The sequence below is a fragment of the Hyla sarda genome, chromosome 12 (genome assembly GCF_029499605.1).
Source record: "Hyla sarda isolate aHylSar1 chromosome 12, aHylSar1.hap1, whole genome shotgun sequence".
Lineage (NCBI taxonomy): Eukaryota > Metazoa > Chordata > Amphibia > Anura > Hylidae > Hyla > Hyla sarda.
This window is the reverse complement of record NC_079200.1, coordinates 25,143,826-25,159,249: the sequence shown is the minus strand read 5'-3', so window position 1 is coordinate 25,159,249 and position 15,424 is coordinate 25,143,826.

The window sequence follows — 15,424 nt, the reverse complement described above, 5'->3', positions numbered from 1 at the left end:
CCCTGCTGGAGCCTCTGCAACTAGAAGACTACCCTCTTGTCCGAGCTGCAAGAAGCCTTGTCACCGTTACCAAAGGGATAGTTCCAGTCCTGTTAGTCAACCTGTCCAATACTGCTACTGTGTTACCCAAATACACCCCAGTAGCCCTGTTGTAGAGTCAAAGGACATCTTAACGGAACATATGGTGGCCCAACAGCGTGCAGTCCAAGTGGCCGAAGGGTCCAGTCTGAGTCCTCCCGGGCCCTGGTGGGCACAACTCGAAGTTGGAGTCGACACTACCCCAAGGGACCAAGTCAAGGGAGTCACCAATGTCGCCAAAAGGTACCATGAAGCTTTAAGCAAACACCCCACAGATTTCGGGCATACGTCCATGATCCAACACCGAATCCTCACAGGCGACAGCCAACCTATGAAGGAAAGACATCGCCCGGTCGCCCCAGGCATGTATCAGACTGTCAAGAAGATGCTGGCCAACATGAAAGAGGCAGACGTCATCCAAGAAAGTCAGAGTCCCTGGGCGGCGCCACTTGTCCTGCTCAAAAAAAAAAGATGGAACCGTCCGCTTCTGTGTCGACTACAGGAAGTTGAACAATGTCACACATAAGGACGTGTTACGCTGATCGCTCCGGGCACCCTGCTTGCCTCGGTGCGCTCACAGCGTGTGTCTCCAGGCAGCGCTCTGGTCACGCGGTCTCAGTGTGCGCGTCCCCGCTCTATAGGGTGCGCGCGTGCCGGGACTCTTAAATTTAAAGGGCCAGTGCACCAGTGATTGGTGCCTGGTCCAAAGCGGTTAATTAAGGGTTAAAGTTTTCTGCTTTGACTTAATTAGGCCTCAGCCGTGCACTGCCTATAAGTACCATCTCCTCCCACAGCCTCCTGCCGGATCTTTGTTGCCTTGTGCCTGAGAGAAAGCGTTTCCTTGTTCCTGTGTTACCCTGCCTGTTGCCGAACCCGTTGCTACTGACTACCGCCTGTGAACCGTTGCTGCCTGTCCTGACCATTTGCTACGTCTGACTACGCCTTTGCCTGATCCTCTTGTACCTTGCCTTATCTCAGCAGCCAGAGAGGTTGAGTCGCTACAGTGTGGAACGACCTGGGGGTTACCTGCCGCAGCAAGACCATCCCGCTTTGCGGCGGGCTCTGGTGAATACCAGTAACCCCTTAGACTCCGTTCCACTGGTACGGCCCACGTCATCACCTCTCTGGCACAGCGGATCCACCACCAACTCCTGCTACCTCCAGCCAGTCCGGATCCTGACAGTAAGATCCGGCCATGGATTCCACTGAGGTACCTCTGCCGAGCGTTGCTGACCTCTCTGCTATGGTGTTCCAGCAGTCGCAGCAAATTGCGCAGCAGGGACAACAAATGAATCAGTTGTCCGCCATGTTGCAGCAACTCCTGTCTGCCCAGCAGCAACCGTCGCCAGCTCCAGTGTCACCTCCACAGCCTGCTGCCGCTTCCTGCAGCTCCAGAGTCCGTCTGTCCTTGCCGGAAAAATATGACGGTGACTCCAAGCAGTGTCGGGCTTCCTGTCTCAGTGCTCCCTGCATCTGGAGCTTATGGCCAACCAGTTCCCGTCTGAACGCGCCAAGGTGGCCTTTATAGTTAGTTTGCTAACCGGGAAGGCCCTGGCCTGGGCTACACCATTGTGGGACCGCATGGATCCAGCCACTTCCTCCGTCCAGTCCTTCTGCCAGGAATTTCGGAGTGTGTTTGAGTAGCCAGCCCGGGCTTCCTCAGCCGAGACAGCACTTCTGAATTTGACTCAAGGAAGCTCAACAGTGGGTGAATACGCCATCCAATTCCGTACCCTAGCCTCAGAGCTGAATTGGAATAATGAAGCGCTTTGTGCCACCTTCAAAAAGGGACTAAGCAGTGAGATAAAGGATGTCTTAGCCGCACAAGATATACCATCTTCTCTTAGTGACCTCATACATTTGGCCACTAGGATTGACAAGCGTTTCTCCGAGATGCAAGAGGAACTTCGTCAGGAAAGTGAGAGAGCTCATCCTAGACGCTATCCTCCTCTGGCTCCGGTTTTCCAGCGTCCTCCGCAACCCTTTTCTGGGCTTCCCGCTGTGGAAGCCATGCAAGTGGACCGGTCTCTCCTGACCCCTCAAGAACGGAGCCGCCGTAGAAACGAGAATTTGTGTCTATATTGCGCCAGCTCAGAGCACTTCCTGAAAGACTGTCCTCTCCATCCACCGCGTTTGGGAAATACACGCACCTAGTAAACGTGGGAGAGGCATTACTAAGTGTGGATTCCTCCTCTCCACGTCTTACGGTATCTGTGCAGCTATCCGTACCCACCAAGTCACCTTTCACTGCAGTCGCTTTTCTAGACTCCGGTTTTGCCGGCAACTTCATCCATGCTTCCTTGATTGACAAATATCATATTGCTGGGGTTCGTCTTCTCAAGCCCTTCAGTATCTCCACAGTCAATGGAGAGAGACTCGCTGCTACTGTGCAGTTCCGTACTCTGCCACTCCAGATGGACATTGGGATTCTTCATACAGAGAAACTGGAGTTCTATGTCCTCCCCTTGTGCTCCTCTGAACTCCTCCTGGGTCTGCCTTGGCTCCAACGCCATTATCCTATCCTGGATTGGACCTCCGGAGAGATCCTAAGTTGGGGTCCCTCTTGCTTCTGCCGCTGTCTCAAGCCTGTTCCTGTCAAGCAAACCTCCCCTGCTTCTCCTCCACCTGGTTTGCCAGAGTCATATCACAGTTTTGCTGATGTCTTCTGTAAGAAGCAATCCGAGGTTCTTCCTCCTCACAGACCTTATGACTGTCCCATTGACTTGTTGCCAGGGACTACTCCACCACGAGGTAGAATCTATCCCCTCTCACCACCAGAGACTCTTGCCATGTCAGAATACATCAAAGAGAATTTGCAAAGGGGATTTATAAGGAAGTCTTCCTCACCAGCAGGAGCAGGGTTCTTCTTTGTCACCAAGAAGGACGGCTCCCTTCGTCCATGCATTGACTACAGAGGTCTTAATAAGATCACAGTCAAGAATCGCTACCCTCTCCCCTTGATCTCTGAGCTCTTTGATTGTCTGCGTGGGGCCAGAATCTTTATCAAGTTGGATCTCTGTGGAGCTGACAACCTGTCCGCATAAGAGAGGGTGACGAGTGGAAGACCGCCTTCAACACACGGGATGGCCATTTTGAGTACCTGGTGATGCCCTTTGGTCTCTGTAACGCACCAGCTGTCTTTCAGGAATTTTTGAATGACATCTTCAGGGACCTGCTCTACACCTGTGTGGTGGTCTACCTAGATGACATCCTCATCTTCTCATCCAGTCTGGAACCACACTGGTTACATGTGAAACAAGTCCTGTCCCGCCTGAGGAGGAACCGCCTCTATGCCAAGATTGAAAAGTGCCTATTTGAGCAGACTAGTCTGCCTTTCCTTGGGTACATAATTTCAGCCCAAGGCCTACAGATGGACCCGGCTAAACTCTCTGCAGTACTGGACTGGCCACGCCCCTCCGGTCTACGTGCCATACAAAGGTTCCTGGGCTTTGCCAACTACTATAGGCAGTTCATTCCACCCTACTCCCCCCTTGTGGCTCCCATCGTGGCCTTGACAAAAAAAAGGAGCCAATGCCAAGTTGTGGTCTTCCCAGGCCGAGGAGACCTTCCAGTCCTTGAAAGCCGCATTCGCCTCCGCACCAGTTCTCACCAGACCAGACCCCTCCAAGCCTTTCTCCTTGGAAGTGGACGCCTCCTTCGTAGGAGCTGGAGCCGTGCTCACCCAGAAGTCACCAAAAGGAAAGACTGTAACGTGCGGTTTCTTTTCAAAGACTTTTTCTCCTGCCGAGAGGAATTACTCGATAGGTGACAGAGAACTGTTGGCCATTAAATTGGCATTAGAGGAATGGAGGCATCTTCTCGAGGGCTCTACCCATCCAGTGAGCATCTACACAGATCACAAAAATCTATCTTACCTCCAGTCTGCACAGAGACTTAATCCCCGCCAGGCCCGCTGGTCTCTTTTCTTTGCACGCTTTAATTTCTTGATTCACTTTCGTCCAGCAAGCAAGAACATCAGAGAAGATGCACTATCCCGCTCTTCTGACGTTGTAGGTGATGAGACTTCTCCTCAACATATCATTCCTCAAAGTGTCAGCGCTGAGGGAGTCCAGCCCAATCCTGAAAAGGTGGAAGTTGTCAAGAACTGGCCTACCCCGCGCACGGTGAAAGATGTCAGCAGCTTCCTGGGATTCCCCACTTCGCCCAGATTGCTGAACCCCTCACAGCTCTCTTACGGGGTATGGAGAAGGAGAACTACAATGGAAGATTACCTGTTGAATGGGCCGAAGAGCAAGAGACAGTGTTCCGAGCTCTTAAACGTCTGCTGACAGAACCACCTATCCTGGCATATCCAGACTACAGTCAACCTATATACCGATGCCAGTTTCGAGGGTCTGGGAGCCGTCTTGTCCCAAGTCCAGGAAGGACAGGAGCAGGTAGTTGCCTATGCTAGTAGTAATCTGCAAGGAGCCGAGATGAACGATGCAAACTACAGTTCATTCAAATTAGAACTTCTCGCTTTGGTATGGGGCGTGACCGAAAAGTTCAGAGACTACTTGGGTACCACACCATTTACTGTCTACACAGATAATAACCTTTTAGCCCACCTGAACACCGCCAAGTTGAGTGCCATCGAACAACGTTGGGCTTCAAGATTAGCCAATTATAGTTTCACCCTCAAGTACAGAAGCGGCAAGTGTAATATCAATGCCAATGTACTATGCATGTTGGTTGAAATACTTGCAGTTGTATAAAAAAGAAAAAACTTGGATAGTCAGCGCCGTCCTCGTAAGAAATCTTAAAATTTGTTGGTTAAGAGGTATACTGACTGACAAAGAACCCGGGCCGTGTTTGAAACTTATGTTGCATCAATAAACTACCTCTAAACCAACAAATTTGAAGATTTCTTACGAGGACGGCGCTGACTATTCCAACCAACACGTATAAGCATCCTTACCGGTGCCCCTGCTGAGGACCGGGTCCACGTGGAAGCTGCCACTTCCATACTGAAAAGACGCATCCTATCTTCAAGCAACTCTGCAGGCATATCCAGGTGTTGTGCCCTCAGCATAACGCAATCTGGTAAGCCGGGTAGAGTTGAGTGGGGAATCCAGTTATTATCAAACATATTGCACTAGGAGCGCCCTTGTTCTTTTCTTCCCTTGCGTTTTTACAAATGCCGATGTACTGTCTCGGATGACCCCCGGTGAAGAACCCCATGTCAAAGACGTGTGGGAAGACGTGGAGATGCCCCCATTTTATCAACGGTTCGTGAACCAAAATGTTGTGGCCACCCTCAGGAACGGCGAACCCAGGTCCGAAAAGGTTTAAGAAGACCTATATACCCGGAAGACTCTTCAGAACGAAAGTCGAGTTATGGGGGATCTGTTGGATTACCTTCTGGCGAAAAATTGTACCAACCCGTCTAGGCCGGGCCCAGTGTGACTATGAGCTGAAACATCTGTGGCGACAGAGGAAGCGACTGTTTGTGCACAAGGGGCTGTTGTACCGAAATTCTTTGGATCCGATCTCTGGTGATCTACTTAATCAGATTCTGGTTCCCCGAAGAGACGCGGCAATGGTTCTCAACGCATACCATGATCAGTCGGGACACTTTGGAGTCCACAAGACCGAAGCTACTGTCAGGAGCAGATTCTATTGGATCGGAATGTGGAGTGACATTGAGAAATGGTGCAGTGAATGTGCAGTCTGTAACATCACCAAGAATGTGCGCAAGGACACCAGAGCACCCCTCCATTCCATCTAGAGTGAAAAGCCTAACTAGTTGGTCATGCTAGACCATGCCAAGTTGTCTCCTACCCAGTACGGGTACACTTATGCTCTCACCGTGGTGGATTTATGCTCTCACCATGGTGGATCACTACTTCAAGTGGGTTGTTATACCCGTTAAAGACCTCACAGCCAAGACAGCGGCCCAGATGTTCTACTACCCTTGGGTGTCCGGAGTCTGGACCGGCCTTCGAGGCCCAACTCTTCCAAGAGCTGTGTCAATTCCATGCCTACTTACCACCCCCAGGGGAACAGGCTCTGTGAGCGCATCAATCAAGTCTTCATCCACATGTTGCAAGCTTCTGTGTCAAGACAAGAAGAGTGGCCCCATCTGCTGCCTGAACTGTTGGAGATTTCTAATAATACCGTCCATTGTTCTACGGGATACACCCCTTTCTACCTGATGATGGGGCGACATGGGCAGCTGCCTCAAGACCGAGCATTTGGGCTCCAAGCCCCGTTCAACAACTCTCCGCAAGCCTCCCTGGAGTGGGTCTCTGATCACCAGCGGAGAATCCAGGAAGTCAAAGAAATTGTCAGCAAAAAGATGGGCAAGGCTCAACAAAGACAGCAACAGGACTACAACCGTCATGCCTCCGCCAAACCGCTTCAATTGGGCGCTAAAGTGTGGCTGAGAAAACTTCCAATAAATTAGACTCTATCTGGGAGACGGAACCGTTCACGGAAACCACCATACCTTATCCAGACTTTGACATGTAAGAAGTACAAAAGCCTGGGTATGAGCCACAAGTTGTTCATCGCAACCGAATCAAACTGTGTCTAAAAGAAGATCTGCCAGTGTTCCCATCACCATCTCCTCCAGCTGTCAGACCTGTAAGAGAGTATGTCCCAGGCGAGGGGATTCATCCATCTTTGGACTTCCCTACATTTCTCCCAAGTCAGCCTGCGGTCTTCTGTGTCTCGCCAGCCTCTGGGTCCGTTCCACCAACATTAATTTCTACTCCAACTCCAGTCCTGTCACTGTTGGCTCCAGATTATACACCTGTTTCGAGCGCCAACTCTGCCACCAGTCTTTCCAGCACCATAGTCAGCAACTCTGAGTCCTGCCAGTCCTGACCCTGTACCCACTCTCGAATTTGCTGAGGAAGACCCAGACACAGTTCCAGCTGTACCAAGAGCTCCAGACGACACCGGTGTTCACGACTCTTCAGATGTGGTGTTGCGTAGGTCCCAATGGTCAACCCAAGGACAACTCCCAGCAAGGTACAAAGATTAACTCACATTAAAACCCGAAAAAGTTATGTACCAAGTCTAGTCCAGTCATATGGTAAATGTAGTCCACATACCTGTAAATATATCAGTTTGGACTGTAACATTATTTGTAGTCCCAGTCCACAAGTCTCAAATGTATGAATATATGTCTAACATTTCTTCCTGTCCAAGTATCCAGGATACTTTTCTGGCCAGAAGGTACTCCTGATAGCTATACAAAACACGTACAGTGACAGAGGTAACCAAATGTCAAAGTAACTCTAATGTCTAGAGTAATATGTATACAGTTCTGGGGGGAAGTGTGTAAAACCAAGGGACCCCAGTAGCCAAGGCATTGGGAAGATAGCCTCCGGCAGCCCAATCCGAAAAGTCTAATATCATTGCTATGTGTATTGGAGAGTGTCAAGAAAATGATTACAAGGTCAAAATTCCCTGCATATATTTAGGAGCATGTATGGACATATTCTCCATGCCACATGGACTTATTTCTGTTTGTCATCAGACCTGGAAAGGACATTGTGTTAAAAAAAAAAGGCCTGGGGAACTGTCATTGGCCCCGGTGGTCACTTCGGTCCTCTACCCTCCAGGACTGGGCGTCGAGGGCGACTGTAATTAAGAGGGGGAGTTTGTGGTGGCCCAGTATGGGATGGTGTTGCCCATACCTTTACTGCCCTGTCAGGCAGTGTTCCTCAGTGTTATACCTTTAATAAAATGTACCATGTGATTGGATAGGATAGATTGGATGGTGGATAAGCAGCCCCAAACAAGTTCCAAAGATATTTAAGCTGTCCTGCAGGCTCGGGGAACATCAGTGTCAAGGCAAACTATCCGTCGACATTTAAATGAAATGAAACGCTATGGCAAGAGACCCAGGAGGACCCCACTGCTGACACAGAGATATAAAAAAGCAAGACTACATTTTGCCAAAATAAACTTGAGAAAGCTAAGATTCTTCTAAGAAAACGTCTTGTGGACAGATGAGACCAAGATAGAGATTTTTGGTAAAGCACATCATTTTACTGTTTTTTTTTATTTTTATTACATTTATTGTTCATTACAAACACATACAGACAAAATACTGTATTTATGTATCCCTCCCACCCCTCCCACCCCTGTCAGAAGGAGACAAAAAAAAAAAAGTTAACCCGATAACGACCACGGACGAGTATAGACGTCCAGGTTGGCGGCCGTTCCCGCACCTGGACGTCTTTACTCGTCCATTATTCTCGTGGGTGCTGCCCAGTGCACCCACGAGATCGCGGCAGGGACTCGGCTGTATCACACAGCCGGGACCCTGCTGCACTGCCAGGACCGAAGTAAACTTCGGTCCCGGCAGTTTTAACCCTTACAGCCGCGGTCAGAAGTGACAGCAGGCTGTAAGTGTTATGACAGAGGGAGGGAGCTCCCTCTGTCTCCTCTGCAGCACCCCGCATCGCGATCGCGGGGTGCTGTGTGTGGCCGTGGCTGGCCGGGACCTGCCGCACTGCCGGGAGTGAAGTTCACTTCACTCCCGACAGTTTAACCCTTACAGCCGCGGTCAGAAGTGACCGCGCTGTAAGGAGTTCTGACAGAGGGAGGTCTCTGTCTCTCCTGCAGCACCCCGGAGCATCGCGGAGTGCTGCTGCATACCTGGGCAGCCGGGGGTCCTACAAAGATCCCCAGGTCTGCCCTGGGTATTGCCTGTAGGACGTGCCAGAGGCACGTCCTAATATGCTGCCTGCTAGTGAAAACTGGCAGGCAGCATATAACTGCAATGCTTTGGAATACTAAGTATTCCAAAGCATTAAAAAGTGTAAAAATAAATAAATAAAATAAAAGTGTAAAAATAAAAAATTAATAAAAGTGTAAAAAAATAAATAAAAAAATAAAAAAAATTATATATATATATATATATATAATATATTAAAAATACATTTATTAAATTAATCTAATAAAAAAAATGCATAATGTGTAGGATGGCATTGGCGGACATCCGCAGCATGTAATATGCTGCGGATGTCCACCATGTGATCCTACACATTATGCAGCAGTCACGGTAATGAGCTCCCTGCTGCGGCTGGGTAGCTTTGTGTGTCCACTCATAGCAGTCATGAGCGGACACACTGAGCTACCCAGCCGCAGCAGTGATGGATATATTCGCCATGAGCGGGTGCTTATTCCCACAACATGGCGGATATATCAATCAGGAGCCTTAACTGTCACAGACAGAAGCGTTATACCGCCAGCCGACCAAGGACCAATCAGAGAGGTCCCTGGTCCAGCCAATAACTTCTAGGGGTGCGGTATATAAATCGGGTCACTTGTGGGGGTGGGGGTACTGTTCTGCCCTGAAAGCCAAATGGCGCTCCTCTCCTTCTGAGTCCTACCACGCGGCCAAGGAACCATATATGGCCAAAGCGGGGGTATTTCCGAACATGGGACAAGCAGCTAAATAAAATATAGGGTGCATTTCTTTCAATATCAGAAGTAATGTACAAAAAATATGCCCCCAAAAAGATGCATTTGTGAAAAATTGCAAATTTCGAATTTTTAACACTGACTTTGTAATAATTCCTGCCAAAAAACTATGGTGTTAAAATACTCACGTTACCCCCTAGCGAATACCTTTATGGGTCTAGTTTTTAAAATGGGGTCATTTGGGGGGGGGGGGTGTTCCTATGTTCTACTACCTTTTAATTTCTGCAAACCTTGCATAGCACACAAAAAAAGATGTACTTTTCAAATTTTCAAAATTTCAAGTTAAATTGTTAGGCTTCTAACTAATTAAAAATGTTAATGAAAAACAAAAAAATTACGTCAAAATAAAGTAGACATCTGAAAGTATAAGTTTAATAAACTATTTGGTCAGTATGTATAAATATATGTAACCTATTAGTGTTTAAAATAGCAAAAAATCTTAATTTTTTGTAAAAATTTCATGATTTTTTACATTGTAAAAAAAATCTACAAATGATATCGGCTTACTTTTACTATGTACATGAAGGACAACTTGTGACAAAAAAACTATGTCAGAATTATCGTGATTGGCAAAATGTTACCAGAGTTATTCTCTAATAAAGACAGACATCCCCGATTTGAAAAAACAGGCCTGGTCTTTCAGGGGCGTACAGGTTTATTTGTATTGGTCCTTAAGGGGTTAAATAATATATTGATAAACAATTCCCCCTACTAATCCCTCCACTCTGAACAGATCATTCTATGTTTATTTAGCCCTTTTTTGGAACTACCACAGCGCCATTTCTCATACCATTTGAACTTTTTGGATCAACCTACACCATTCTATTATATTTGGTCCGCTTGTCCCAAAAAGCCCTCTCAGAATCACTACCTTAGCCAGCATAAAAATTCGATTCAATAACTCTCGTCCCTTTTTGATTTTACTTAAATCCCCTTAAATAACCTCTATTCTAAGCCAATCTCTCTTCACTCCCAATTTATTTTCAAATGTCTGGAAAACTTTCAATCAAAATTCTTCCACCCTTGGGCATGACCATAACAAATGGATCAAGTCTGCTTCCATTATGCCACACTTAGGACAATCAGCCTTCTTCCAGCAACCAATCTTTTTTAGACTTACCGGAGAGTAATATAGATGATATATTATTCTCAATTGCATGATTTGATGTATTTTATTAATAGAACACTTTTTAATATTGAGCAATATGCCCTCCCATGCTTCCCTTGTGATCGGGCCAAATGTGGCCTCCCACCTCCTCTTTTTGTTTTCCTGAAAAGTGACAGATACAGTTTTTAGAAGTAACTTATACCGTATATACTCGAGTATAGGCCGAGTTTTTCAGCACGATTTTTCGTGCTGAAAACACCCCCCTCGGCTTATACTCGAGTGAACTCCCCCACCCGCAGTGGTCTTCAACCTGCGGACCTCCAGAGGTTTCAAAACTACAACTCACAGCAAGCCCGGGCAGCCATCGGCTGTCCGGGCTTGCTGGGAGTTGTAGTTTTGAAACCTCCGGAGGTCCGCAGGTTGAAGACCACTGCGGCCTTCAACATCATCCAGCCCCCTCTCACCCCCTTTAGTTCTGAGTACTCACCTCCGCTCGGCGCTGGTCCGGTCCTGCAGGACTGTCCGGTGAGGAGGTGGTCCGGTGGGATAGTAGTTCCGGGCTGCTATCTTCACCGGGGAGGCCTCTTCTAAGCGCTTCGGGCCCGGCCTCAGAATAGTCACGTTGCCGTGACAACGACGCAGAGGTGCGTTCATTGCGAACGTAATTCTGCGTCATTGCCAAGGCAACGGCTCTATTCCGGGCCGGAAGCGCGGAGAAGAGGCGCCCCCGGTGAAGATAGCAGCCCGGACCACCTCCCCACCGGACCACCTCCTCACCGGACCACCTCCTCACCGGACAGTCCTGCAGGACCGGACCAGCGCCGAGCGGAGGTGAGTACTCAGAACTAAAGGGGGTGAGAGGGGGGCTGGATGATGTTGAAGGCCGCAGTGGTCTTCAACCTGCGGACCTCCGGAGGTTTCAAAACTACAACTCCCAGCAAGCCCGGACAGCCGATGGCTGCCCGGGCTTGCTGGGAGTTGTAGTTTTGAAACCTCTGGAGGTCCGCAGGTTGAAGACCACTGAGGGCGAATGATGAGAAGAGGATGATGAAGGGGGGGTGTGGGGATGATGAAGGGGGGGGGGGTGGGATGATAAGGGGATGATGAAGGGGGGATGTGTGGGATGATAAGGGGATGATGAAGGGGGGATGTGTGGGATGATAAGGGGATGATGAAGGGGGAATGTGTGGGATGATAAGGGGATGATGAAGGGGGGATGTGTGGGATGATAAGGGGATGATGAAGGGGGGATGTGTGGGATGATAAGGGGATGATGAAGGGGGGATGTGTGGGATGATAAGGGGATGATGAAGGGGGGATGTGTGGGATGATAAGGGGATGATGAAGGGGGGATGTGTGGGATGATAAGGGGATGATGAAGGGGGGATGTGTGGGATGATAAGGGGATGATGAAGGGGGGATGTGTGGGATGATGACAAGGGGATGATGATGAGGATGTTAATGACGGGTCTGGATGATGACAGGGGGGGATGAGGTATTTCCCACCCTAGGCTTATACTCGAGTCAATAACTTTTCCTGGGATTTTGGGTTAAAATTAGGGGTCTCGGCTTATACTCGGGTCGGCTTATACTCGAGTATATACGGTATATGTAATTCAACTTTCCAACTCCAACAGTATTCATATAAACATCATTTTACTGTTTACTGAAAATGGAATGAGGCCTACAAAGAAAAGAACACAGTACCTACAGTGAAATATATTGGAGGGTCAATGATGTTTTGGGGTTGTTTTGCTGCCTCTGGCACTGGGGGCCTTGAAAGACATCATAAAATCTGAGGATTACCAATGGATTTTGGGTCGCACTGTACAGCCCAGTGTCAGAAAGCTGGTTTTGCGTCCAAGATCTTGGATCTTCCAGCAGGATAATGACCCCAAACATACGTCAAAAAGCCCCCAGAAATAGATGGCAACAAAGCGCTGGAGAGTTCTGAAGTGGCAGCAATGAGCCCAGATCTAAATCCCATTGAACATCTGTGGAGAGATCTTAAAATTGCTGTTGGGAAAAGGCGCCTTCCAATAAGAGAGACCTGCAGCGGTTTGCAAAGGAAGAGTGGTCCAACATTCCGGCTGAGAGGTGTAAGAGGCTTATTGATGGTTATAAGAGACGGATTTCAGTTATTTTTTCCAAAGGGTGTGCAACCAAATATTAAGTTAAGGGTGCCAATAATTCTGTCCAGTCCATCTTTGGAGTTTGGTGATATTATGTCCAATTAGCTTTTTTTCCTCCCTTTTTTTTGTTTAGTTCCAATACACACAAAGGTAATAAACATGTGTATAGCAAAACATGTGTTACTTCAATCCTTTTCTGTGAGAAATACTTCATTTTCTTGAAAAATTTCAGGGGTGCCAACATTTACAGCCGTGACTATGTGTGTATATATATATATATATATATAAATATATATATATATATACATATATAAATGTTACTCCTTTTTGTTAAACACACCTCTGTGAATATTAAACAAAAGGTGATTAAAGCTAGCATGTCATTAATACCGGACAACAATAGGCCAGTAACGGGCAACTATAGGCCAGTAAGCCTGACATCAATAGTGGGGAAATTAAAGGGGTTATCCACCATAAGGTGATTTTAGTACGTACCTGGCAGACAGTAATGGACGTGCTTAGGAAGGATCTGCGCTATCTTGGGGCTAAATGGCTATGTTGTGAGATTACCATAATATTGTGGCTAGCTTTTTGTGAACTATTATTTCCTGTTTGACTTTTCTTTTTTTGACTATCCCACAATTCCATCTTCCTCCCTCCCATACATCAGCCACCCCACCCATTGAAACATAAATGAGCTGCATCCATTCAAATCAGTTTGGTTTTCAATCAGGTTGCCTACAGCTGTTGCATTAGTTGCAGATTGATCTCTCTCCCACCAAGCGATCCCTCCACCCATTGAAGCAGACAGGCTCCCTGTCATCTCCTGACTAGTGATGTCAGGTCTCGGCCGCATTGTAATCTGAGAAAAATCTGAGACAACAGTCATTTTGTATGATGGTAAAAATAAATATTGGGGTGAAAATCACTGAAGAATTGTGAGAAAACCGTCACACACAGGTACAGACACTGTATTATGAACTACACTAACTTTACAGCCCCTGTAGCATAAATTCCTGGAATACCCCTTTATTGGAAACTCTTCGAAAGGATAGGATTGTGGATCATCTAAAATCACATCAATTGCAAGATGAAAAACAACATGGGTTTACTTCAGCGAGATTGTGTCAAACAAATCTTATAGATTTTTTTGATTGGGTGACTAAAACAATAGATAGTGAAGGTGCAGTAGACATCGCAAATCAAGATTTTAGTAAGGCTTTTGACAGTGTCCCACATAGAAGACTTATCAATAAACTACAGTCATTGAGCTTGGACTCCAATATTGTTAAGTGGATTAGGCAGTGACTGAGTGACAGATAACAGAAGGTTGTAGTCAATGGAGAATATTCAGAGCAAGGTCTTGATACCAGTGGGGACCTCAGGGATCTGTACTGGGACCAATATTGTTTAATATCTTAATTAGTGATATTACAGAAGGTCTTGATGGTTCGGTGTTGGTCTTTATCCTGATGAAACAAAGATATGTAACAGGGTTGATGTTCCTGGAGGGATCCGCCAAATGGAAAAGGATTAAAGGAGTAGTCCAGTGGTGACCCAGTGGTGAACAACTTATCCCCTATCCTAAGGATAGGGGATAAGTTTGAGATCGCGGGGGGTCCGACCGCTGGGGCCCCCTGCGATCCCCTGTATCAGCCTGCGGGAAGGGGGCTTGTCGACCTCCACACGAAGTGGTGGCCGACACGCCCCCTCAATACAACTCTAAGGCAGAGCCGAAGCGCTGCCTTTGGCAATCTCCGGCTCTACCATAGAGATGTATTGAGGGGGCATGTCGGTCGCCACTTCGTGCGGAGGTCGACACCCGCTATCTGGCCGGAGAGCCTGGCCCCCGTACAGAGAGATCGCAGGGGGCCCCAGCGGTCGGACCCCCCGCGATCTCAAACTTATGCCCTATCCTTAGGATAGGGGATAAGTTTTTCACCACTGGACTACCCCTTTAAGGCAAACTAGAAGAATGGTCAGAACTCTGGACACTGAAATTTAATGTGGACAAGTGCAAAATAATGCACCTGGGATGTAAAAACCCATGAGCTGAATATAGAATCAGTGATACAGTCCTGACCTCAGTATCTGAGGAAAAGGATTAAGGGGTGATTATTTCAGAAGACTTAAAGGGGAACTCCGGGGGGGAAAATTCAGTCAACTGGTGCAAGAAAGTTAAACAGATTTGTAAATCCCTTCTATTTAAAAATCTTAACCCTTCTAGTACTTATCATCTGCTGTATACTACAGATAAATTTGTGAAGTTGTTTCCAGTCTGACCACAGTGTTCTCTACTGACACCTCTGTCCATGTCAGGAACTGTCCAGAGCAGGAGAGGTTTTCTATGGGGATATGATTCTAATCTGGACAGTTGCTGACAGGGACAGAGTTGTCAGCAAAGAGCACTGTTGTCAGACGGAAAAGAAATTCATAAATTTCTCTGTTTTATACAGAAGCTAATAAGTACTGGAAGGATTAAGATTTGCTATGTTTAGGATGGGTTTGCTATGGAGATTTGTTCCTGTTCTGGACAGTTCCTGACATGGACAGAGGTGTCAACAGAGAGCACCTTGGACAGACAGAAAATAAATAAATAAAATAAAAAAAAGGACTTCGTCTGTATTATACAGCAGCTGATAAGTACTGGAAGGATTTGGATTTT